Genomic DNA, 24,951 nt, shown 5'->3' on the forward strand with positions numbered 1-24,951 from the left:
AAGAACGTGGTCATCCTGGAAGTCCTATACGGACACCAGAAGAGAGGCCTAAGGAGGGTATGGGCGAACGATATAGAAGATCGGGAAGACCGGGAATCCTAGAGCGATAAGGATATGGCTATATGAGAAAAAATAGGACTGCAGAGAGGGGTCGGTGGATAGGAAAATCTTGATTCTTGAGATCCCTCTTTCCCCCTTTTTTCCTTTTTTTTTTCTTTTCTTTTTTAATTTTTAATTTTTAAATTATTATTATTTTTTTTTTTTCTTCCTTTATCCTCCTCTGTTTGTGTTTTTTTGTTGTTCTTGTTTTTCCTGGATGCCCCTCCCTGGAATCCGGGGGGGAGGGAAAGATACGAACGAAAGAGATATATGCCTAATAGGGGACGTATAATAATAAGTAGGATGGCGATGGTCGGGCTGTACTATCCCTTTTGTATTATGTATTATGTATTGTATTGTATCATTTTGTTTTAAAATAAAAAAAGAGATTAATCAGAAAAAAAAAAAAAAAACATCTATGCCCCAAATGTTAGACAGGTAGCCTTCTTCCGCAAAATTAAAGAACTACTGACAACTTTCGCCTCTGGCACCCTCATTCTTGGAGGAGACTTCAACACCCCCCTAAATCCTCTCATCGATACCTCAAATGGAACTTCAAGTTTAACGTTCAGGGCCCTGAAACAAATTAAAAACCAATTCCAGGAGCTGGCACTGCATGATGTCTGGAGAATTCTAAACCCTCAGACCAAAGATTATACCTACTTTTCTAATGTTCACCAAAAGTATTCAAGAATTGACTACTTCCTTCTCTCACAACCAGACCTACCACTATTGACTAAATCAAAAATTGAGTCAATGACTTTGTCTGACCATCACCCAATCACCATGACGCTTACTTTCCCAGATAGAAACAACATAACTAAAACGTGGAGACTCAATACCACAGAACTGAAAGATCCTGTGGACATCTCAAAGTTTAAGGACACATTGAATGATTATTTTCTACGTAATGAAAATGAAGACACTTCATTCATAACACAATGGGAGGCACACAAATGTGTCATTAGGGGAGAATTTATTAGGAAATTGACAAGCATAAAAAAAGAACAACAGTCCAAAATAAAATCTTTATTAGAACGCATACACCAATTAGAACGAACACATAAAAGAACTGTGGCGGTTTCAACATTCGAAGAATTAACTAAGACAAGAACATTGTTGTCAGAAGAACTAAATTTGAAAATTAAAAGGCAATATATCCTGAGACACAGAATATACTATGAACAGGGAAACAAATGTGGTAAATTGCTGGCAAGAGCAGTCCAAACTAAGAGAACTGCTAATACTGTTCATCACATAAGAGACAAGCACGGCGAGTTGCGTTCTTCGAATGAGGAAATTGCTAAACAGTTCGAATTATACTATCATGATCTATACAATATTCCATCTAATCCAAAATGCCCACAGGGATCAGACAAAAGAAACAAGCTCATCCAAGAATTTCTTGAAAAATATAGACCACCCCATATTTCAGAGAATATTGCCAAGGAACTTGAAAAACCCATCTCAAGCCCAGAATTTGATAGAGCCTTAAAAGAGATGAAAATAGGCAAAGCCCCGGGGCCCAGATGGCCTACCCCTACAATACTACAAGACTTTTACTGACATACTGAAACCAAGGTTCTTGAAAACATTCCAATCCCTGCATTCGGAACAAAACCCCCCCAAACAATTTCTAGAGGCCCACATAACGGTAATACCTAAAGAAGGAAAATACGTGACACAGGTCAGCAATTACAGACCAATATCACTAATAAATGTCGATGTAAAGATATATGCCAAATTACTGGCAAATAGGATCCTCCCCCTGTTAACCTCTCTCGTAGCCTTAGACCAAGTGGGATTTATCCCGGGTAGGGAGGGACGTGATAACACAATAAAGGCCCTCAACATAAATCACTGGCTGACGTCAAAACAGAAACAGGGCTTTTTCTTATCCCTAGACGCCGAGAAGGCGTTCGACAGAGTGGCCTGGGACTTCATGGACGCAGTGTTAAAACACATTGGCTTTCTACCTCAAATGAGAGCATACATTAAAGTCTTGTACTCTAATCCCACTGCCAGGGTCCGGGTCAATGGTCACCTGTCGGGCGCCTTCAATCTGCGCAACGGAACAAGGCAGGGATGCCCTCTTTCCCCCCTATTATTTGTTTTAACACTTGAACCCCTGTTAAATAAAATTAGATCAAACGACGATATCAAAGGAATTAAGATCCAGAATAATACATACAAATTAGCAGCCTTTGCAGACGACCTGCTCCTCTTCCTTTCAGAACCCCACATAACCCTACCTAACCTTCTTAAAGACCTGGAACATTTTCATTTATTATCTAATTTAAAAATAAATCATTCCAAATCTAATGCCCTCAACATCTCAATGCCTTCCAGTGTAATAGACCTATGTCTATGACCAACAGCTGACAAGGCTTAGCTGGATAATCAGTCAGTGTCAGTTCAGTGAGGGAGTAGGACGCTTCCCGACGAGTCTGCTCTCTCCAGGGACCAGACAGATAGCCAGCTAGACACCGCAGACAGGCAGGCAGGCTCCTACAATCTTTGCTGCATGAATCAACTTGCAGCCCATAGGACCGGCTCCTTCCTTCCCTTCGTGGGCCCCTCTCTTCAGGTAAGACCCTGTCTTTCAGGGCCATCTTTCCACCCCCAGGAATCGCTAGTGACCGTCCTTTTCAGGACAGCCACTCCAGCGATCCAAATTGCGGCTGTTTACCTTCTCTTAGAGCCGCATGCACCCCAATCCGTCACCCATAATCACCCCGGCCACCCGCCGCGCATAGCAGCGCTTTTTTCTGGCGATCTGCGGCGCTTTCCCGCACCCGCGCCAGACCAGGCCTTATTCGCGGCCGCCGAAATTAGGAAATACCGCGGCTTCAGCCGCGGCCTAGCGGCGCGCCGCAAAAAAGGAGCACTGACAGCCTGGAAATTTTCCTGGAATTGTCAGGGATCATCCCAATATCCCTGGAGGATCACATCCTCCCCTGGATTAACAACCAGCTCATACCCACCAAGTCAAACAGCCCCCAAACCTGAGGCCTGTGGCCCGGTCGGCGGCCATCTTGGTACTCCTTAGCTACAGTGACACCCCTCTTACCCCCCTTCCCCCCCCCATTCCAAACAGTACTTGATCCAGGGTTTCGTCCGATCGCCTTTCAGGGATCAGGAAGGAATTTTTTTCCCTGCAGCAGCAAATTGGCTTAGCACTGCCAGGGTTTTTTTGCCTTCCTCTAGACCAAGGCCAAGCGAGAGGATTCAGCGAATCTTCCCTCCTATTGCAATTTATCCCCCCCCCCCGGTGACTGGCAACAATGGTTAAACTGCGATACTCTGCAGAAACTATTTGGGGTCTGAGACAATTCGCAACAGTATTACCAGCCGTCACCAAAAAGGCCTTAAAAATAGACCAACTTTTGAGATTCGATCAACGATCGACCATCAAAAATTTCAACCATTTAACCCAGCTCAAGCACATATCATGTGCTTTGATCAACACAAGATCGGCAGTAAAACACCGATCAGAAATCCACGATTTCTTACTACAAAACGATCTAGACTGCCTCTTTATCACAGAAAGCTGGCTTTCAGACGACTGCAACACCATTCTTGGAGAATTGGTGCCAGAAAATTATCGAATTATAACGGAAAACAGAATAGGGCAAAGAGGAGGAGGCCTGGCGGTGATCCATAAGTTTCATATTGCAATCACTAAGCCGGTCCTTCAAAATCCTCTTCCATTTATGGAAACCCTTACTCTTCAACTTCAAACTTCCCCCCAGGAGACTGTTCACATTCTCCTCTGCTATAGGCCACCTGGGCCAAAACCGCAGCTTCTACCATCATTAACGGAGTTCATATCCACTTATACCCTTAACAGCAAACATCTTTTGCTGCTCGGGGACTTCAATCTGTGGGCCAACTCCTCACAGGATCCCATTGCGGACGCCTGCATCGATCACCTGGAAGGATTAGGACTACAGCAACTTATATGCGGACCCACGCATGCTTCAGGTCACACACTCGACCTAATTTTCAGACAAAATCTGAAAATAAACATTTTGGGAAATGAACCTTTGCCATGGACAGACCACCATGCAATTAGTTTCATAATTTCCAAAATTCCACCAGTTATAAAAGCACCCAAGCCGGTGACAATACACTGGGCTAGATCTCAGAAGAAGCTCCATTCGGAACTCTTCAAATCTACCTTGGGAAAACGAATAGAAACTATTCATCCTCAGTTAACAGCCTCAGATACACTGGATGCCATAAATGCAGCTCTGCTACAATCAGCCGACTTAGTAGCACCGAAACGCAAAGTCCGCATCCGGAAAAAAAAGTCCGGCTGGTTCAACAACCAGCTGTCCCTACTGAAGCAAGAGCGCAGAAGGGCGGAAGCCGCCTGGAAAAGAAGCCCTTCAGAAGATCACCTCATCATCTACAAGGCAATAACAACACAATATCATAAAGAAATCTTCAAAGCAAAGAAACATCATTTTTCTATGACGATTAACAGCGCCATGAACCGCCCCCGAGAACTCTTCAAGATGGTCACCCAGACCATGAATCCGGGATGTCTTGAAGTCCCCAATTCAGACACCCAAGAGTTCTGTAATGAACTATCGGATTTCTTCATCGACAAAATCGAAAGAATCCGGGTAAGTATTCTGCAAAATAATACCCCCCTCAGCCCCCTCTTCAATCAACTACAAAACACCAACAGAAACCTTCTACAATCAACTAAGTTCACTCTGGAACCCATCTCCATCGATACCACCAAAAATATCATTGGTGCGTTGCGGAACAGCACAGCAACCAATGACATCATTCCCACCAAGCTGCTGAAGGAATGCGCCGACATTCTGGCGCCTCCCATCACACAGCTTATAAATCAGTCATTTAAGGAAGGCATAGTGCCATCCCTTTTGAAAGAGGGCACAATCCAGCCCATCTTGAAAAAACCTAACTTGGATCCCAAGGACCCAACTCACCGCCGCCCCATAACAGGCCTAAATATTCTCTCCAAGATAATAGAGAAAATAGTGGTACAACAGCTGCAACAGCATCTGGATACCCACAATCTACTGGATCCATTACAATCAGGCTTCCGTCCCGGACACGGGACAGAAATGGCCTTACTCAAAATATGGGACGATGCCCTCGAGGCCGCAGACGAAGGAGAATCATGTCTCCTGGTTCTGCAGGACCTAAGCGCAGCCTTTGACACAGTAGACCACCAAATGTTACTGATGCGACTGGCCGAGGTAGCCAGAATCGCAGAAGGTGATTTACCATGGTTTTCCTCCTTTCTTGAAAACCAATCACAAACAGTGAAACTGGGATCTTTCACGTCGGAAAAACGCACGGTGCCATGTGGAGTCCCCCAAGGATCCCCCCTGTCACCGGTACTGTTCAACATCTATCTTCGCCCTCTCTTTGATATTATCAGTAGCCAAGAACTACTTTATCACTCTTATGCAGACGATACTCAATTGTATTTTCGCATCTGCAATAAAAAGGATCATCATCTCAGTTTAGAGAAATGTCTCTCTTCGATAGAAAACTGGATGACTAAGAGTTATCTTAAACTCAACAGTTCCAAAACAGAACTTCTTATGTTTCACGCCAGCCGAAAGAGTCAACTGGCAACAACCTGGACACCGCCGCCCATTCTGGGCCAAAGCATCACCCCTAGCTCCAAAGTCAAAAGTCTAGGAGTCATTTTTGACACCTTCATGACAATGGACGCACAAATAGGGTCAGTAGTCAGCGGATCGCACCATTTGTTGCGCCTACTACGCAGACTTATTCCATTTATCCCCAAAGAAGACGTAGCAGTCGTGGTGGGAACAATCGTGAATTCCAGACTGGACTATGCAAATGCCCTTTACCTCGGGCTCCCAAAGTACCAAATCGCTCGTCTGCAAGTCGTTCAGAATACGGCCGCCAGACTGGTGACTGGGAAAAGGACATGGGAATCAATCTCACCTTCGCTGAGAACCCTTCACTGGTTGCCAGTAAAAGACAGAATTGTATTTAAAGCACTCTGCCTGACACATAAGTGCATCCATGGGAAGGCGCCGCAATATCTTTGCGACAAGATAGAACCTCACAATTCTAATCGCGTTCTGCGATCCACTGACCAAAATCTGGTCAAGGTGCCAAAAACCAAATACAAGTCCAAAGGAGAAAGAAGGTTTGCTTTTCAAGGTCCGAGACTATGGAACACTTTACCAACCAGCATTCAGCAAACTATGCACCAAAAAAACTCCACAAAGACACATTATCTCGTCCCTTTACAATTCCCTATTTGAGGATTCCAACGACTTCTCCAACTCATCATGTAAGGCTTGGGAGAGAGATTTAGATACTACCCTGTCCACTGAAGACTGGGAGAAAATCTATCTATATGCCCAAAAAGGATTACTCAATGTGGCCACACAAGAAAGTTGTTTCAAGATCATTACCAGATGGTATAGAACCCCTTCTACCCTACACAAAATCTCACCTCTGGTATCTGATAGATGCTGGAGATGTAAACGCGAGGAAGGCTCGATGCTACATATTTGGTGGTCATGCCCTCTAATTCAATCATTCTGGATATCGGTACACGAAACTATTAATCAGGTCACCTCAGAGAATCTGAGTTTCACGCCGCTTCAATATCTATTGCACTTTAACTCTATCCCTAAGAAACAATACTTGAAATCCCTCCCCATGATCATGATCAATGTGGCGCGACAGTGCATCCCCTGTCACTGGCGTTCCCCCCATGTACCAACGAAAGCTGAATGGTTTAGGAGAATTAATAACATAGAAAGAGTTGAGGAAATCATCAGCATTTCCCAAGAGAGAATTATCAAATTTTCAGCGATTTGGTCCAACTGGACATCATTTAAGGTATCCCAAAATTATCAGCGGGTTATTACATAAAAGTGGTCTAAATACAGGAAAACACATTAGTTTTCAGTATCTATATACTCTTTCCTTTATCTACTTATGTCACTAAGGTTAAAATGTCTGGAATTTTTTTTTTTTTTCCCTCTTTCCCCCCCTCTTCCCATGCACCTGTAAGAATATGCAACTACATGCGTATACATGTTCTTTGTTTTAGTTAGAAAAAAATATAAAAAGAACATCTTAAGGTGACAGTTCTGCTATTTATGCTTGATTACCAAAGATACTGCTTGTAATGACTGTATGGATGTATTCTATCTATGCCAAAATTATTTTCTTATCTAATTACCTACTTATTGTATTATGTACTATGTATGGTGCACTGTTATCCACCCAATAAAGAATTTGTGAAATAAAAAAATAAACAAATCATCTAATTTTATCTTCTCATTCCACAGCTCAGTGTAAGAAGCCGACCAATGGAAATTTGTACAATATTGCTGGAGATAAAGAGTATTATAAGAAGGGAGAAGAGGTGAGATTACGATGTAATCCTGGATATTATCCATCATCTGACACAATGAGATGTGACAACCCCGGCACCTCCTGGGAGTGGTATCCATACACTATTACCTGTATAGGTAAGAACAATAATCTGTGATATTTTAATCATAAAAACATCAATGTAAAGTAAATACAAATCTATACTTTTATAGTCATAACAATATATCAGCATATATTTGAGTGACCATTTTATTTATGTTTTTCCCATTGTTTACTCTCATACACAATTTTATTTTTTTGTTTTGCACGATTTAGACCTGCAAATATTTTCTAATAATATGTACATGTTACCTACAAGCTGCAAATGTTATGTGTAAAGTTCAACTCCAGGCATCTTTATTTAATTAAATTGGACCCCAGACAGTAATACAAAAATAAATAAAAATAAGCTCAGGCTGCTATATTCACCTTCATTCTGGAGCTAACCCCATAGTTCTTTCTCAACACAAAATGTCCTCAGACTTCCAAGTGAGAAAAAGAGATACTATGAATGCAGGGCATCAAAGCTCCACCCCTGAGGGACACCATTACGGCACCCTTCATTCACAGTGTATTGTGGCAGAGGACTGATCTGACATCATCACATAGAATAGAAAAGAATATAATTTAAAAAAACAATACAGTAGAATAGAAAGAATATACTGTATATACTCGAGTATAAGCCGACCCGAGTATAAGCCGAGGACCTAATTTTACCACAAAAAACAGGGAAAACGTATTGACTCGAGTATAAGCCTAGGGTGAGAATGCAGCAGCTACTGTAAGTGGAAAAGAGGGTCAACAATGCCCATTTGCACGCCTCAGTGTGCCCATTGCAGTCTCACTGTGCCAACCTCACTGTGCCCATTGCAGTCTCACTGTGCCATACCTCACTGTGCCCATTGCAGTCTCACTGTGCCCATTGCAAGATCCCTGTGCCCATTGCAGTCTCACTGTGCCATACCTCACTGTGCCCATTGCAGTCTCACTGTGCCCATGTACCTGAATTATTGACAGGTGTCCATATTTTAAAAGTTGCGGCTTCCTCCTGGCGTTCCGTTCCATGATAGGCATTTGACACTGTGTTCCGCCTATCATGGAACGGAACGCCAGTAGGAAGCCGCGACTTTTAAAACAAATGGATGCCTGTCAATAATTCAGGCGAAATGACTTGAGTATAAGTCGAGGGGGGGATTTTCAGGGCTAAAAAAAGGGCTGAAAAACTCAGCTTATACTCGGGTATATACGGTAATCATTTCTCATTTGAATATAATACATTTGAATTTGAATAGAAAATAATAGATTATAATAGAAAATTAAAGAATAGACTAGACTAGAATGGACATCCAAATCATAAAAACATGGGTACATCATAGATGGAGGATGAATATTCCAATACAGTGTGGGCGGAGTTACGCCCCAGCGGAGGACAGTATAGGAGACCAGCGTGCTGCGCACTACTCGAGGCTGCTGAAGAAGGCGGAGGGTGGTCGGAGAATGCCCGCTGTGCAGTGGTTGCCTGAAATGCAGGATCGGGTGCTAGTTGATACCGGCATCCAGCTGGAACTCTCGAGTGGACTTGGGAGTTACAGGAAGAGTGGAGCGGTTGTGCATGTTGTGTCCCAGGTGCCATGTCCTGATGGCCAGAGTCAATGCCTGGGCATGGTGCGGCCATTGTGGGGAGCCACTAACCCGCCTTGGGCCGGTGCAGCAGGAATTGAGGTACTATTTTGCCAACCTGCTCACAGGACTATGTATGCCACAGTCGCAGGAGGCCAGAGAGAGCCAAAGATCACCTGCCAGAGATGGAGGAGAGCTGCCATCAGGCGTGTCCACCCCAGAGGTCCTGGACATACAGGGAGAGGACGATGCTGCGGAGACCAGTGGCCTGGCCAGGAGCCCGAAGGTTGTAGAAGTCAGTGTGCAGCCTCCGGTTGATCTCTCTGAAGAGCCGGCCTGCACTAAGTCCCTTGCTGTGCTCATCCTGAAGGAGCCCATGAAGGAAGAGGGAGAACCATCAGGTGAGCTGGACGAGGTGAGTGAGGGCCGGGTCATTGACTGGGGTTGGCCCAGAGTACTGGACAGATTTGGGTCTGTGGAGCACCTATTCTCCTTGTCATCCCCGGAGGAAGACTCCAGTGAGGAGGAGTGGGTGACAGCAGATTCCCCATCGACAGAAACCCCCTCAGAGGCAGTGGAGGAACCACAACCCCCAGTATGGACCCAGTACAAACCAGCAGACTTTTCGCCAGTCGGCCTTCCACTACCCAGACCAGGGCACCCACATAAAAGCAGTGGGTCATGCAGGCCCCAGACACTTGTGTCCTGCCTGGCAGAGGAAAACCTGAAGAACTGCCCAGTCTCTCCCGTTTCCACAAAGAGGTTCAACGGAGTATTGCCTTGGAGTGGGGCTTAGACTACCCTTATGTCCCATCCCAAATCATAGACGTCATTGAGGACTCACGGGGAGAGCGGGAGGATGACCTGGTTTGGGATTACCTGCACATCCCCAAGCCTTTGCAGGTGCCAGAGAGTGAGGTCTGGGCCCGGTTTAAAGACATTCGGGAGGAATGGAAGCTTGGGCATGCTATAGAGACCGAGTACTGGTTGTAAAGGCAGGTCAGCCTACCAGGAGCCACTCGGTCTTTGTCCCTCCGACGAAGATGTGATGACCACGCAGCTCACCTGTCAATCGTAGTAAGCGTCATCCCAGGACTTATTGCGGCAAGCGGTTCCTTTAAACTTCAAGAGGTGCTCCAGGCAAAGACCGCTGACGAGATAGAGGAACGCTCCAGGTATATTGATGGTTGAGAGGAGTTTATAGGCTCTCTATATATATTTACAAAGGGGTGCTGACAAGGTGAATTGGTGACGGCATTCAAGCTCAGAACACTTATAATATAAGAACTGAATAAAGAATGATGAGCGCAAACTGAAAATCTAAAAGTGAATATAAAGACAGTCCATAGGGGACTGATAACAATCAATAAAGATATGCAGTGAATTCAAAATTAGTGAAATAACCCAAAACTGATAATAAATCCAAAAATAAAAGTCCAAATATATAAATCAAAGTTTGGATAAATCAATCTAGTGTGCCAGTGATAAACAAAACTTCTGCACTTCGGGCATCAATGTGGACAATCTTGATAACTCTTTGCTTAGCCTGGGCTCGCAGTGCGCTTACCTCCAGACACTAGGTCATGCGTGTCAACGAAATCCTCCCAAAACTGGAACAGAATCCAAACAGTGGGTAACACGTGTTGCACGGAATCTTCCCAGTGCTGAGATAGAATCGAGGGGCGTTCTCTGTATCCAATACCAGTATAGGTCCAGGCGCAGTGAAGTCGACTCCACAGGATAGCCACAAGGTGTATCAGGAGCAAATGTAGAAATAAAAAGCTCTCATGGTGAAGTATGCAAGCACTTTAAAATTTAATAAAGGTAAAAATGTGCTTACATTGAAAAAACGAATAAAACGCCAAACAGCGGCACTTCCGGTGGACGGTCAGGGTGTCACGTCACTTCCGGTCACATCTAACCTTATGCATTACGTCACGACACGTGACTTCATCGGAGGTGTCGTGACGTAATGCATAAGGTTAGATGTGACCGGAAGTGACGTGACACCCTGACCGTCCACCGGAAGTGCCGCTGTTTGGCGTTTTATTCGTTTTTTCAATGTAAGCACATTTTTACCTTTATTAAATTTTAAAGTGCTTGCATACTTCACCATGAGAGCTTTTTATTTCTACATTTGCTCCTGATACACCTTGTGGCTATCCTGTGGAGTCGACTTCACTGCGCCTGGACCTATACTGGTATTGGATACAGAGAACGCCCCTCGATTCTATCTCAGCACTGGGAAGATTCCGTGCAACACGTGTTACCCACTGTTTGGATTCTGTTCCAGTTTTGGGAGGATTTCGTTGACACGCATGACCTAGTGTCTGGAGGTAAGCGCACTGCGAGCCCAGGCTAAGCAAAGAGTTATCAAGATTGTCCACATTGATGCCCGAAGTGCAGAAGTTTTGTTTATCACTGGCACACTAGATTGATTTATCCAAACTTTGATTTATATATTTGGACTTTTATTTTTGGATTTATTATCAGTTTTGGGTTATTTCACTAATTTTGAATTCACTGCATATCTTTATTGATTGTTATCAGTCCCCTATGGACTGTCTTTATATTCACTTTTAGATTTTCAGTTTGCGCTCATCATTCTTTATTCAGACCTTTATTTGTTGTTAGCACATTTTAGATTTGAGCAGCATTTTGTTTTTCACTGGTCACTTTTAATTTTCACTGTTGGCTAGCGCTTTAGTCACCCACTTGTCTATTCCAATATAAGAACTGTTTGATACAACACCACTCACCTGGTTTAAAGATGACTTGCATTAACTGTGTCATTTTTACTTAACACGTATGGGATGTACATAGTCCTCTGCATGCTATCTTTTGTACATTGAATTTTAATATTGTTTTTGATGACATTTATGTTTTATTCATCCACTACATGTTCATGGCATGATGCCAACGAGAACATTCTCTGCACTAGCGGATTCACTCTTAGCCCACGTCACGCTATCTACAATTTCCAAGTAAAACCAAGCCCGGAGGTAGGCACAGCTGTCCAGAGACACTTACACAATTGTAGAAGGGACCTGTTAATTTCAAATAATGCGGACAGCTTCTGCAGCGAGTAGCAAGAATGCCGCCTGGCCGGTCCAGACCCAAATATGATGATGATTGTGACAGACCTAGCCAGGACAGAGGCTTTTGGAGAGGACTGAATGCGAGCCTCTTGCCTTCCGATTATAGACCATGGCCTCAAAACGGGATTGTGGATGGGTTATCCCGGCAGACAGACCTGGAACCTTAAGACTACTTTTCAAACATCCTCGAGTTGACCCGTTTGGGGTCCCACTGTGGCTGTTGGACTGTTTCCCAGGGGGGAGTATTGTCATGAACCTTGGAATACTGAAGTATTTCTCCTTTGAGTTTATTACACAGTGGGGGGTCTTCTGCCCTGTCTTAAGGCTAATCCCCCTCCAGACGGCTCCATGGTCTGGAAGAAAAGCAATGTTCTGTGTTTGACTGTTTGTGTACATTGATTGCCCCCTGGGGCTTCTGTCTCATTACACATAGCAGTCCTCCTATTCAAGCCATCGGACCAATCCCTGCTGAACCTGTTTCAAGTCCTCATTTGTATGGCCAAGAGGACCTAATTGAGAACTACAATGTACTTTACAATTGACCAATAGAAAAGTGGTTGTTGGGGGTGGGGTGTTCAAACTGCTCTGTATAAAAGTGTGTTGTGTGCATCCAATAAAAAAGATTCCTGTTTAAACTTACATGCAGCAAATGAATTAGAACGGCACATAGCTGTAGTTCGGATCCCGAAACATCGGATGGCCGAACCATCAGACGTTGCGATCTGCAATCTGATCCAATAGTAGCAGAGGAGTGTCGGGAGAGTGGAACCGAGCAAGCAACGGTCTTGTTACAATGATGACAGGAAGTTGCAGCGTATCTAAGTTCCTCTCCCATTCCACCCCCTTTTCTATTAATGCTGTGATCCAGCACCACCTACAGATGGGAGGACAGACTGCACCTGCCTACATGGGTGCATGGATTTGGATGCCCACTGTCTGTCTGTCACTGACTCGGATGGAAGTTCCCCTGTGTTGGGTTTATTGGTCAGACCAATTCTAGATATATTTCATGTACACATTTATTATATATATATATATATATATATATATATATATATAAAGATTTCATTTCTTCCACAGCACAATGTTCTCCTCCAATAATGCCAAACATGGAGCGTATCTTTGTATCCAAGGATTATTATAAGAAGGGAGCGGTGGTGAGAGTGCGATGTATAGAGGGATATTATCCACCATCATCATCATCAGTCACAGTGACATGTAACAACCCCCGCACCTCTCAGGAGTGGACTCCTCCCACTATTACCTGTACAGGTGAGAACAATTTATCTCTTTATAATTCTTTCACATATTTTTACACAACAGACACATTGGAGGGGATTTACTAAAGGCAAATAGATTGTTCACTTTGTAAGGGAAGTCGTTTTGTCAGGGAATGTGCTCAGTGAATGAGGTGAAGCTCTGCTGACTGCTGTCATCTAATCATGTGCTAGCTTTTCCCTTGCACGTGATTGGGTATTCTTTGAAAAGTGAATCTTCACCACATTCACCAAAGTAAAAGAATAATGCAAAGTGAACGGCCTGTTTGCTTCGTACATCAATCCCATTGTCTGCAGACATCCTATATCTGAAAGGTCTGATATCTGTTCTCTCCTCTGTGTTGGTGAATGGTTGTATTCCTGTACTCCTCTCAGAGATGTAGATTGACTTTGCAAACAAAATGTTGAAATGAAGAATACACCATTTTTATTTTTCCTGAAACTACAGAGGCCCAGATTCAGGTAGCAATTGCGTCTGCGTAACCATAGTTACGCAGCGCAATTGCTTACTTGCGCCGGCGTTTCAAATGCTCCTGATTCAGGAACCTCGTTACGCCGACTGCAGCCTAAGATTTGACTAGCATAAGGCTCTTATGCCCGCATATCTTAGGCTGCATTCTTACGTTGGCCGCTAGGGGGCGTTCCCGTAGTGGTCAGCGTATAGTATGCAAATAGCATACTAACGCCGATTCACTACCCTACGCGAGCCCTGCGTACGCAGTTTACGTTGTTTCCGTTCGTCGGGTTTCGCGTAAGGCTGCTCCTGCTATTAGCAGGGGCAGCCAATGCTACGTATACCCGTCGTTCCCGCGTTGCGAAGTTTAAATTTTACGTTGTTTGCGTAAGTGAATCGTGAATGGCGCTGGACGCCATTTACGTTCACTTTGAAGCAAATGACGTCCTTGCGACGTCATTTGCCGCAATGCACGTCGGGAAAGTTTCCCGACGGAGCATGCGCACTACGTTCGGTGCGGGAGCGCGCCTAATTTAAATGATCCACGCCCCGGGATCATTTAAATTACACGCCCTTACGCCGGCCATTTTTGAGGAGCGCCCATGCAAATTACGTGGCTACTGCTTTGTGAATGAAGCGTAGCGCAGATAATTTGCGGGGGCGCAGGGCAAAAACGGGACGCTGCGCCTCCGTAAGAAGTGCGCAGTGGTACCTGAATCTGGCCCAGAGAGTTCAGTCAGGTTACATTTTGGCAAAAAAAATAAATAAGAAGGAACGCTCAGTCTATATCATCATTAATGAAAATAAAAATATATTTCAAGGATCTTCTATGACACATGAAAGTACATTCACAGTGAGATCCCGCCTCCAGCGCACACATTGGTCTTCCCTCAGAGAGATCCAACCTCCAGCACACACATTGGTCTTTCCCCAGTGAGATCCCGCCCCCAGCACACACATTGGTCTTTCCCCAGAGAGATCCCGCCTCCAGCACACACATTGGTCTTCCCTCAGAGAGATCCCGCCTCCAGCACACACATTGGTCTTCCCTCAGAGAGATCCCGCCTCCAGCACACAGATAAGTCTTTCTCTACAGAGATCACACCTCCAGGGCACAAAAATTGACCTTTCTTCAGTGAGTATATGACATACTCCTGACCACTGCACTCTATACATGGGCTGTATATTAGGGTGACCACCTAATGTAATTACAAGGACGGTGCTCTATAGTACTGAGAAGACAGAGTATGATCAAGTTTTAGCCCCTCCCATTCTTAGTACAATTTTGCCATACCCATAATTTGCGACTGAACCCCCCAGAAGAAGATAATGATATGAGGTCCTCTGTATTGTCCCAACTCCTCCATCCCCCACCAACCTACATAATCTTATATGAAGCGTCGGGGAGAACAAAGGGGAATATTATAATTACTTTTGGTAGAAGAACATCCAGGATAGAGAAAAGGATCCACAGGAAATTGTCTTTTTTCACATTATTCTCCAAATCTCTGAGATGTAATTCATTCTTCTAATCACTTTACAGCTCTGTGTAGGAAGCCAGAGGAGAAAATAATGACGATGTATCCAAAGAAGACATTTTATGATATTAATGAGAGAGTGACAGTAACATGTCCACCTGGATATCGGAATCCCTCTCCTAATGTACAATGTGTGATGAGGGGATCCTCCATTGAGTGGAATATTCCTCCACAATGTATAGGGGAGTAGTAATCCTCCACAGTGTATAGGGGAGTAGTAATCCTCCACAATGTATAGGTGAGTAGTAATCCTCCACAATGTATAGGGGAGTAGTAATCCTCCACAATGTATAGGTGAGTAGTAATCCTCCACAATGTATAAGTGAGTAGTAATCCTCCACAATGTAGAGGTGAGTAGTAATCCTCCACAATGTATAGGTGAGTAGTAATCCTCCACAATGTATAGGTGAGTAGTAATCCTCCACAATGTATAGGTGAGTAGTAATCCTCCACAATGTATAGGTGAGTAGTAATCCTCCACAATGTATAGGTGAGTAGTAATCCTCCACAATGTATAGGTGAGTAGTAATCCTCCACAGTGTATAGGTGAGTAGTAATCCTCCACAGTGTATAGGTGAGTGGTAATCTTCCACAATGTATAGGTGAGTAGTAATCCTCCACAGTGTATAGGTGAGTAGTAATCCTCCACAGTGTATAGGTGAGTAGTAATCCTCCACAATGTATAAGTGAGTAGTAATCCTCCACAATGTAGAGGTGAGTAGTAATCCTCCACAATGTATAGGTGAGTAGTAATCCTCCACAATGTATAGGTGAGTAGTAATCCTCCACAATGTATAGGTGAGTAGTAATCCTCCACAATGTATAGGTGAGTAGTAATCCTCCACAATGTATAGGTGAGTAGTAATCCTCCACAATGTATAGGTGAGTAGTAATCCTCCACAGTGTATAGGTGAGTAGTAATCCTCCACAATGTATAGGTGAGTAGTAATCCTCCACAGTGTATAGGTGAGTAGTAATCCTCCACAATGTATAGGTGAGTAGTAATCCTCCACCTCTCTTTATTTATTGGTCCCACCAATCTACATTGATGTAAAATAAAACCTGATTGGTGGATTGCTCTATACATATCACTGATGAGCCAAACTGCCCCGGATTTGGTTCAAGAAGAGTTCTAAATAATTCAGATACCGAACCTCCATTGTGATCAATGGGAGCCGAATCTGTACAATGAAAAATACCCGTTTTCTGGGCTAATAGGAAAGGGGGTGTCAAAAAAGAGTCGGGGGGAGGGGGGGGAGGGGGAAATGGGGAAATTTGTTTGTTTTTCTCAGATATTGCATTATGTTTCTTTACTGATAGATACTATATAAGATAATAATGTATGAACTTTTACATGTTTTCATTTTTTTTATTTTGGTGTGTAATCAGGGTCACTATGTTGAGAGTGTTTGTTTTTTACACCTGGGGAACAACATGTATCAATGCAAAAAAAAATTGTAAATTCCATTTAGCCAGGAGTAATGATTTTTAAATGCTTAAAGTGATTGTAAAGCTTTGATTTAAAAATAAATAAAAATAGGATGCATTAAGGTGAAAAACAAAAAAACAAAACAAGGGTTTACAACAATTATAAATGTCCAATTCCTTTAAGTACCATGTCTGGGGGGGGGGGGGGGGGGAGGGACATCTCTGGGATGTACAGAAAGTGCAGCAGAACCGACATTTACAGAGGAAAAAGAGTTTAAAATTGCCGGTAAATGACATTTCATTGGCAGCTTATTTGGTGACGTCTTCCCATCCGCCTTCAATTATTATTATCACAGGAAATAATGTTACACTTTATATCACTGACTCTGATGGAGGATCCTCTGTGTTGGTTTTATTGGTCGGACCAATTCTAGATATTTCATGTTCATATTTATTATATACAGATAAAGATTTCATTTCTTCTACAGCACAATGTTCTCCTCCAATAATACCAAACATGGGATATATCTCTGTATACAAGGATTATTATAATACAAATGAAGTGATAACAGTACAGTGTATAGAGGGATATTATCCATCATCATCTACAATGAGATGTGACAACCCCCGCACCCCCCCAGAGTGGACTCCTCCCACTATTACCTGTATAGGTGAGTACAACTTATCACTTTAATGTTCATTCAAGTCCATTTTAATTGATTTTTTTAAAGACAAAAAGGTTGTGAACTTTGCCAGGGAATTTTCCCTTTGTTTAGTGAATGAGGTGAAGCTTTACTGGCTGCTCTCATCCAATCAAGTACAAGCAAATATGCTGCATTTTTCTTGCATGTGATTGGTTCATCTTTGCAGAATGAATTGTCAACACATTCTCCAAACTAAGAGAAAATTCTCCTGCAAAGTGAACAACTTATGTACACTTGCCACGTCACCTGCCACCAGGTGTGGATTGCCACATCACCTGCCACCAGGTGTGGATTGCCACTTGCCACGTTTCCTGCCACCAGGTGTGGATTGCCACTTGTCACGTCACCTGCCACCAGGTGTGGATTGGCACTTGCCACGTTTCCTGCCACCAGGTGTGGATTGCCACTTGTCACGTCACCTGCCACCAGGTGTGGATTGCCACTTGCCACGTCACCTGCCACCAGGTGTGGATTGCCACTTGCCACGTCACCTGCCACCAGGTGTGGATTGCCACTTGCCACGTCACCTGCCACCAGGTGTGGATTGCCACTTGTCACATCACCTGCCACCTGACAGCATGAGGAGAGAAGATCTGTGATTGGTTCATCTTTGCAGAATGAATTGTCAACACATTCTCCAAACTAAGAGAAAATTCTCCTGCAAAGTGAACAACTTATGTACACTTGCCACGTCACCTGCCACCAGGTGTGGATTGCCACTTGCCACGTTTCCTGCCACCAGATGTGGATTGCCACTTGTCACGTCACCTGCCACCAGGTGTGGATTGCCACTTGCCACGTCACCTGCCACCAGGTGTGGATTGCCACTTGCCACGTCACCTGCCACCAGGTGTGGATTGCCACTTGTCACATCACCTGCCACCTGACAGCATGAGGAGAGAAGATCTGATAACCGGCTTGCATGAAGGAGACACCAACACTGATAATTAGGGCACCTATTTTCACCTGGTGATCCTGCCAGTAACATACTTCCTGTCCTCGGGTGACAACACTCACTAATTGTACTTTATCTATGGAGGACTGACTTCAATTACCAACACCTCCTCCTCTCCATAACACCGGGGGGTCTCCTTCTGTAGATCAGAGGATAGCTGGGGGAGCTGATAACATTGTCTGATAGATCAGGTAAAGTGCTTGTAAACCCCACTTTTTTACTTTTACCTACAGGTGAGTCTATAATAAGGCCTATAATAATAAGGCTTACCTGTAGGTATAGAGAATATCTCCTAAACCTGTACCGTTTAGGAGATATTCCCCCCGCAATGCGGCGCTGATTGCAGCGGTGCATGCGCATCGGGGATCCTCGGCTAAAGGGCAGGCAGCCGCCTGACCTTGTTGAATTGAAGTGCCGTCATCGCCGCTCCAGCCAATCACAGCGCTGGAGCGGCGATACCCGGAAGACACGCCGGAGCAAGATGACATCTCGCTCGGCGTGGACCAGGTAAGTTCTCTTCTCCTCGTTTTAAGGTAAGTATTTCATAATGAGCTAGTATGCGGTGCATACTAGCTCATTATGGCTTTTCCTTTACAGGTGTAACAAAAAAAAAAACAGGGTATACAACCGCTTTAAGCTGAAATGAAGACACAGCGGTTCTGGCAGGATCAACAGGTATTTTCTGTACTTGCACAAAAGGTTCTTATCCTGAAAAATGAAAACAAATGCAGCCACCACGTCTAAGGACTGGTACGGTGTAATATGTGACATTTGTGTTATTGGGTTTAGATACTTTAACACTTTACTGCTTATTATTACATATGAGGACAATTATTATTATCACAGGAAATAATGTTACATTTTATATCACTGACTCTGATGGAGGATCCTCTGTGATGTTTTTATTGGTCAGACCGATTCTAGATATTTCATGTTCATATTTATTATATACAGATAAAGGTTTCATTTCTTCCCCAGCACAATGTTCTCCTCCAACAATACCAAACATGAGGCGTACCTCTGTATCCAAGGATTATTATAATGAGGGAGAAGTGGTGACAGTACAGTGTATAAAGGGATATTATCCATCATCATCAGTCACAATGAGATGCAGCTACCCCGACACCTACCTGGAGTGGACTCCTCCCACTATTACCTGTACAGGTGAGTACAACTTATCTCTTTAATGTTCAGTTGTGTATTTATATTCAGAGGTTGTACACTTTGCAAGGGAAGAGAAAAATCAACGCGACCGTCTGCAGACATCCTGGCCCGGATTCACGTAGAAGCGCACATCTTTGTGCGGGCGTAACGTATCCTATTTACGCTACGCCTCCGCAACTTTGACAGTATTCTCAAACCAAAGTTGCGGCGGCGTAGCGTAAATAGGCCGGCGTAAGCCCGCCTAATTCAAATGTGGTAGATGTGGGCGTGTGTTATGTAAATTTAACGTGACCCCGCGTAAATGACGCTTTTTACGAACGGCGCATGCGCCGTCCGTGAAAGTATCCCAGTGCGCATGCTCAAAATTAACCCGCAAGAAGCCAATGCTTTCGACGTGAACGTAAATGACGCCCAGCCCTATTCGCGAACGACTTACGCAAACGACGTAAAACGTGAACAATTTGACGCTGTTCCGACGTCCATACCTAACTTTGGTACGCCTCATCTACGCCTCATAGAGCAGGGGTAACTTTACGCCGGGAAAAGCCTTACGTAAACGGAGTATTTGTACTGCGTCGGCCGGGCGTACGTTCATGAATAGGCATATCTAGCTGATTTACATATTTCTAGGCGTAAATCAGCGTACACGCCCCTAGCGGCCAGCGTAAATATGCAGTTAAGATACGACGGCGTAAGAGACTTACGTTGGTCGTATCTTATACAAATTCTGGCGTATCTGATTCTTTGAATCAGGCGCCAAGATACGACGCCTCAGACTCAGAGATACGACGGCGTATCTCCTACGTGAATCTGGGCCATCCTGTTTATTATAAGGTTAAATATCTGTACACTTCTCTGTGTTGGTGAACTTTGTTATCGTTTACAACTTTTAGAGATGTACAGTGAAACCTCGGATTGTGAGTAACACGGTTTACGAGCGTTTCGCCATACGAGCTGTTTTTTTAACCACTTCACCCCCGGACCATTTGGCTGCCAAATGACCGGGCCACTTTTTGCGATTCGTCACTGCATCGCTTTAACTGACAATTGCGCGGTCGTGCAACGTGGCTCACAAACAAAATTGGCGTCCTTTTTTCCCCACAAATAGAGCTTTCTTTTGGTGGTATTTGATCACCTCTGCGGTTTTTATTTTTTACGCTATAAACAAAAATAGAGCGACAATTTTGAAAAAAATTAATAATATTTTTTTACTTTTTGCTATAATAAATATCCCCCAAAAATATATATAAAAAAAAAAAATTCTTCCTCAGATTTAGGCCGATACGTATTCTTCTACATATTTTTGGTAAAAAAAAAAAAAAAATCGCAATAAGCGTATACACAAAAGTTATAGGGCCAGATTCACATACATTTCCGCTACGCAGCGGCGGCGTAACGTAATCCATTTACGTTACACCACCGCAAGTTTGCAGTGTAAGTGCCTGATTCACAAAGCACTTACCTGTAAACTTGCGGCGGCGTAACGTAAATGCGCTCTGCGCAAGCCCGCCCGATTCAAATGGGGCGGGCACCATTTAAATTAGGCGAACGTACTGCGCATGCTCCGTCTGGAAAATTACCCCGACGTGCATTGCGCTAAATGACGTCGCATGGACGTCATTTGTTTAGACGTTAACGTAAATGGCGTCCAGCACCATTCACGGACAACTTACGCAAACGACGTGATTTTTTAAATTTCGACGCGGGAACGACGGCCATACTTAACATGGCTTAGAACACCTAGCACTCAGCCCTAATTTTATGACGGGTATTTCGACGGAAACAACGTAAAGTTAGAGCGACGGGTAACGCGGACGTTCGTGGATCGCCGTAACTAGTCATTTGCATATTCTATGCCGACCGCAATGGCCTCGCCACCTAGCGGCCGGCATAGAATTGCATCCTAAGATCCGACAGTGTAAGTCAATTACACCTGTCGGATCTTAGGGCTATCTATGCGTAACTGATTCTATGAATCAGCCGCATAGTTAGGACGGCCGGAACACAGAGATACGCCGTCGTATTTCTTTTGTGAATCTGGCTCATAGTGTCTACAAAATAGGGGATAGATTTATTACATTTTTATTTGCATATTTTTTTACTAGTAATGGCGGTGATCTGTGATTTTTATCGTGACTGCGACATTATGGAGGACACATCGGACACTTTTGACACTATTTTGGGACCATTCACATTTATACAGCGATCAGTGCTATAAAAATGCACTGTAAATGTGACTGGCAGTGAAGGGGTTAACCAGTAGGGGGCACTGAAGGGGTTAAGTGTGTCCTAGGGATGTGTTCTAACTGTCTGGCAGATGGGCTAGCAGTAACACAACACTGATCGCTGCTCCCGATGAGAGGGAACAGACGATCAGTGTCCTGTCACTAGGCAGAACGGGGAGATGTTGGCCCGGATTCACATACAGCGGCGCACATTTATGCCGCCGTAGCGTATCTTCTTTACGCTGCGCCGACGCAGCGCAGAGAGGCAAGCACTGGATTCACAAAGCCAGTGCTGCCAAATCTGCGCTGGGTTTGCTAGGCGTAAGCCGGCGTAGGTGGAAGTGGGCGTGAGCCATGCAAATGAGGCGTGACCCCATGCAAATGATGGGCCGAGCGCCAGACAGATACGTATAACGAACAGCGCATGCGCCGTCCCGTGGACGCATCCCAGTGCGCATGCTCAGAATCACGTCGGAACTACTCCCTAAGATACGACGGATCACTGCCTACGGCGTGAACGTAACCTACGCCTAGTCATATTCACGTCCTACGTAAAATACGTTTGTGAATCAGCGTATCTCCCTCATTTGCATATGTGAATAGAAAATCAATGGGAGCGCCAAATGCGTCCAGCGTAAATATGCGCCCACTCCACGCCAGCGTAGGCAAGTTACGTTGGTCGGATGAAGCCTATTTTCAGGCGTATCTAGTTTTGTGGGCACGGCGCACAGATACGACGGCGCATATTTGCACTTACGAGGCGTATCTCGAGATACGTCGGCGCAAGTGCTTTGTGAATCCGGGCCGTTGTGTTTACACTGACATCCCCCCGTTCTTCAGCTCCGTGACACGATCGCGAGCATCCGGCGGACAGCAAGTCTGCGGGTCCCGCGGGAACAACAGAAAATTCACAGTGGTTAAAAAAAATCCTGACTTGATTTGCAAGCGTTGTCTTGCACGTTGAGCAGGATTCAAGCCGCTGGGGTATGCAGTACCGCATGTGGCCAGAGGTGTGGGGGCACCGGTGACGCCATGAGACGCTCAGATACACTCGGTTCCCAAGTGTCTCCAAGCATTCCAAAGTGTCCCACCGTGTCTCCGGCGCCCCCACACCTCTGGCCACATGCGGTACTGCATACACCAACGCCCCCACGCCTCTGGCCACATACAGTGAGCTTCCATTGATTCCTATGAGAAACTCGCTTTGATATACAAGTACCTTGGATTACAAGCATTCTTCTGGAATGGATTTTGCTTGTAATTCAAGGTACTACTGTATATAGAATATGGGAAAGAAATGCTGGCATGCTAAATACACCAAAAAAAACCCACGTCGGCCCTTCTGGTTTAATGGGTTACGGGTATTACTCTCATCTGTTATGTACACATCTTAGTATTGTATGAATAAGATGCCTCCTCACCTTGTGATCCAACTCACTGATGTGTTTCTTTGTATTTTTTTTTCTTTGTTCATGTCACTTATGTTTAAAACTGTCAAAACTAATAAAAACGATTGAAACGAAAAAAAAAAAAAACGTCATAAAGCCTCCTGCCCTTATCTAAAATAAAGCACTTTTTCCTAAAAAGAATCCACAAAAAACAGTTAACTACTTAAAGGGTCACTAAAGGAAAACATTTTTTTTGCTGAAATGACTGTTTATTGGGTATAGAGACAGAAAAGTTAACTGATTCCTTTTAAAAATGATCAAAAATTGAATTTAATCTATCATATAATGTGCCTCTAGTTCACTTTCGGTTTTAAAGGTACATACATGAAGTTCCGGGTGAGAGGTGAGTCGGGAAGACGCACAGAACAAAAACAAACAAATCCAGGGCAGTGTTTGGTTTTTAAAATGAATCTGATTGGTTCTGAGGAGTTTTAGACACACAGTAATGACAGCTTAGACCACCGTGAAAAGCTCCCAGTACCATGGTTATAAGGAGCCAGACAACCAGGAAGTGTGGAGATCACAGCAGAATTACAGCAACTTCAAAGCAAAAACGAACAATGAGGACATGAAACCAGTACTGCAGTAAGGTAAAGGAAGCTATTTAGCTAAAAAAAATTCCTTTAGTGACCCTTTAAGGACCATCGCACCACGATATACACCAACGAAATGGCATGGCTGGGCACATGGACGTACATGTACATCCCCTTTTTCATAAAGTAGCACACAAATGATACCCGGGGGCACTTCAAAACCCAGGACTCTGCAGTCACTATATCTGCTCACCCACAGTACACAGAAATGCAATTATTTTAGTAAATATAAACAGCTAAATACCTTTTCTCATCAGCAGTATATAGCAGTCTTGTGACTTCTATCAGTGTCTGGTTAAAGCTTGTAGGAGGAGTTCTCATTCTCCTCTGACTGTCCTATGAGACTGCAGGACCCCCGACCCTCTGCCTGGACACTGATGATTGGCCCTGCATTTATGAATGGGCTGCACAATACAGATCCCGGTATTGAGAAATATTCCTGAATATAATGGAGAGCGGAGATCTTCTCTTTATTATAAATCATCTCTGAGAGTTTCATCTCTCCATCTTGTCTTTGTCAGGAGTCACATTGGATTGGAGAGTCACCGCAACCAGTATCAGCGTCCGGATCTCCTGCACTCCTCAATGTCCCGATACCTGGAGAATTATTGTGCGATGCTGTACTGGGCCGTATGATTATAGATTATGTACAACTTTATCTGGTAAAAGTGTGACCTTCACCGATCTACAGCCGTCCACTAAGTATAGAATAGACACCGCGCTGTATACATATCGGGGACAATCCCTGGGGTATCTGAAGCCCATAGATATCCGGACGGAGGACTCAGGTGAGAGAATATTTCTTATACAAGTATTGTCTGATATCAGTAAACATTGCACAGAATACTCAGCCCGTCATTTATTATTTGTATTACAGGAAACCTGTACTGAGGGGAATACAGAGGCAGCCATTTCCTTCTGAGAATACTCATTTC

Source organism: Rana temporaria, chromosome 1 (genome assembly GCF_905171775.1).
Source record: "Rana temporaria chromosome 1, aRanTem1.1, whole genome shotgun sequence".
NCBI classification, from domain to species: Eukaryota; Metazoa; Chordata; class Amphibia; order Anura; family Ranidae; genus Rana; species Rana temporaria.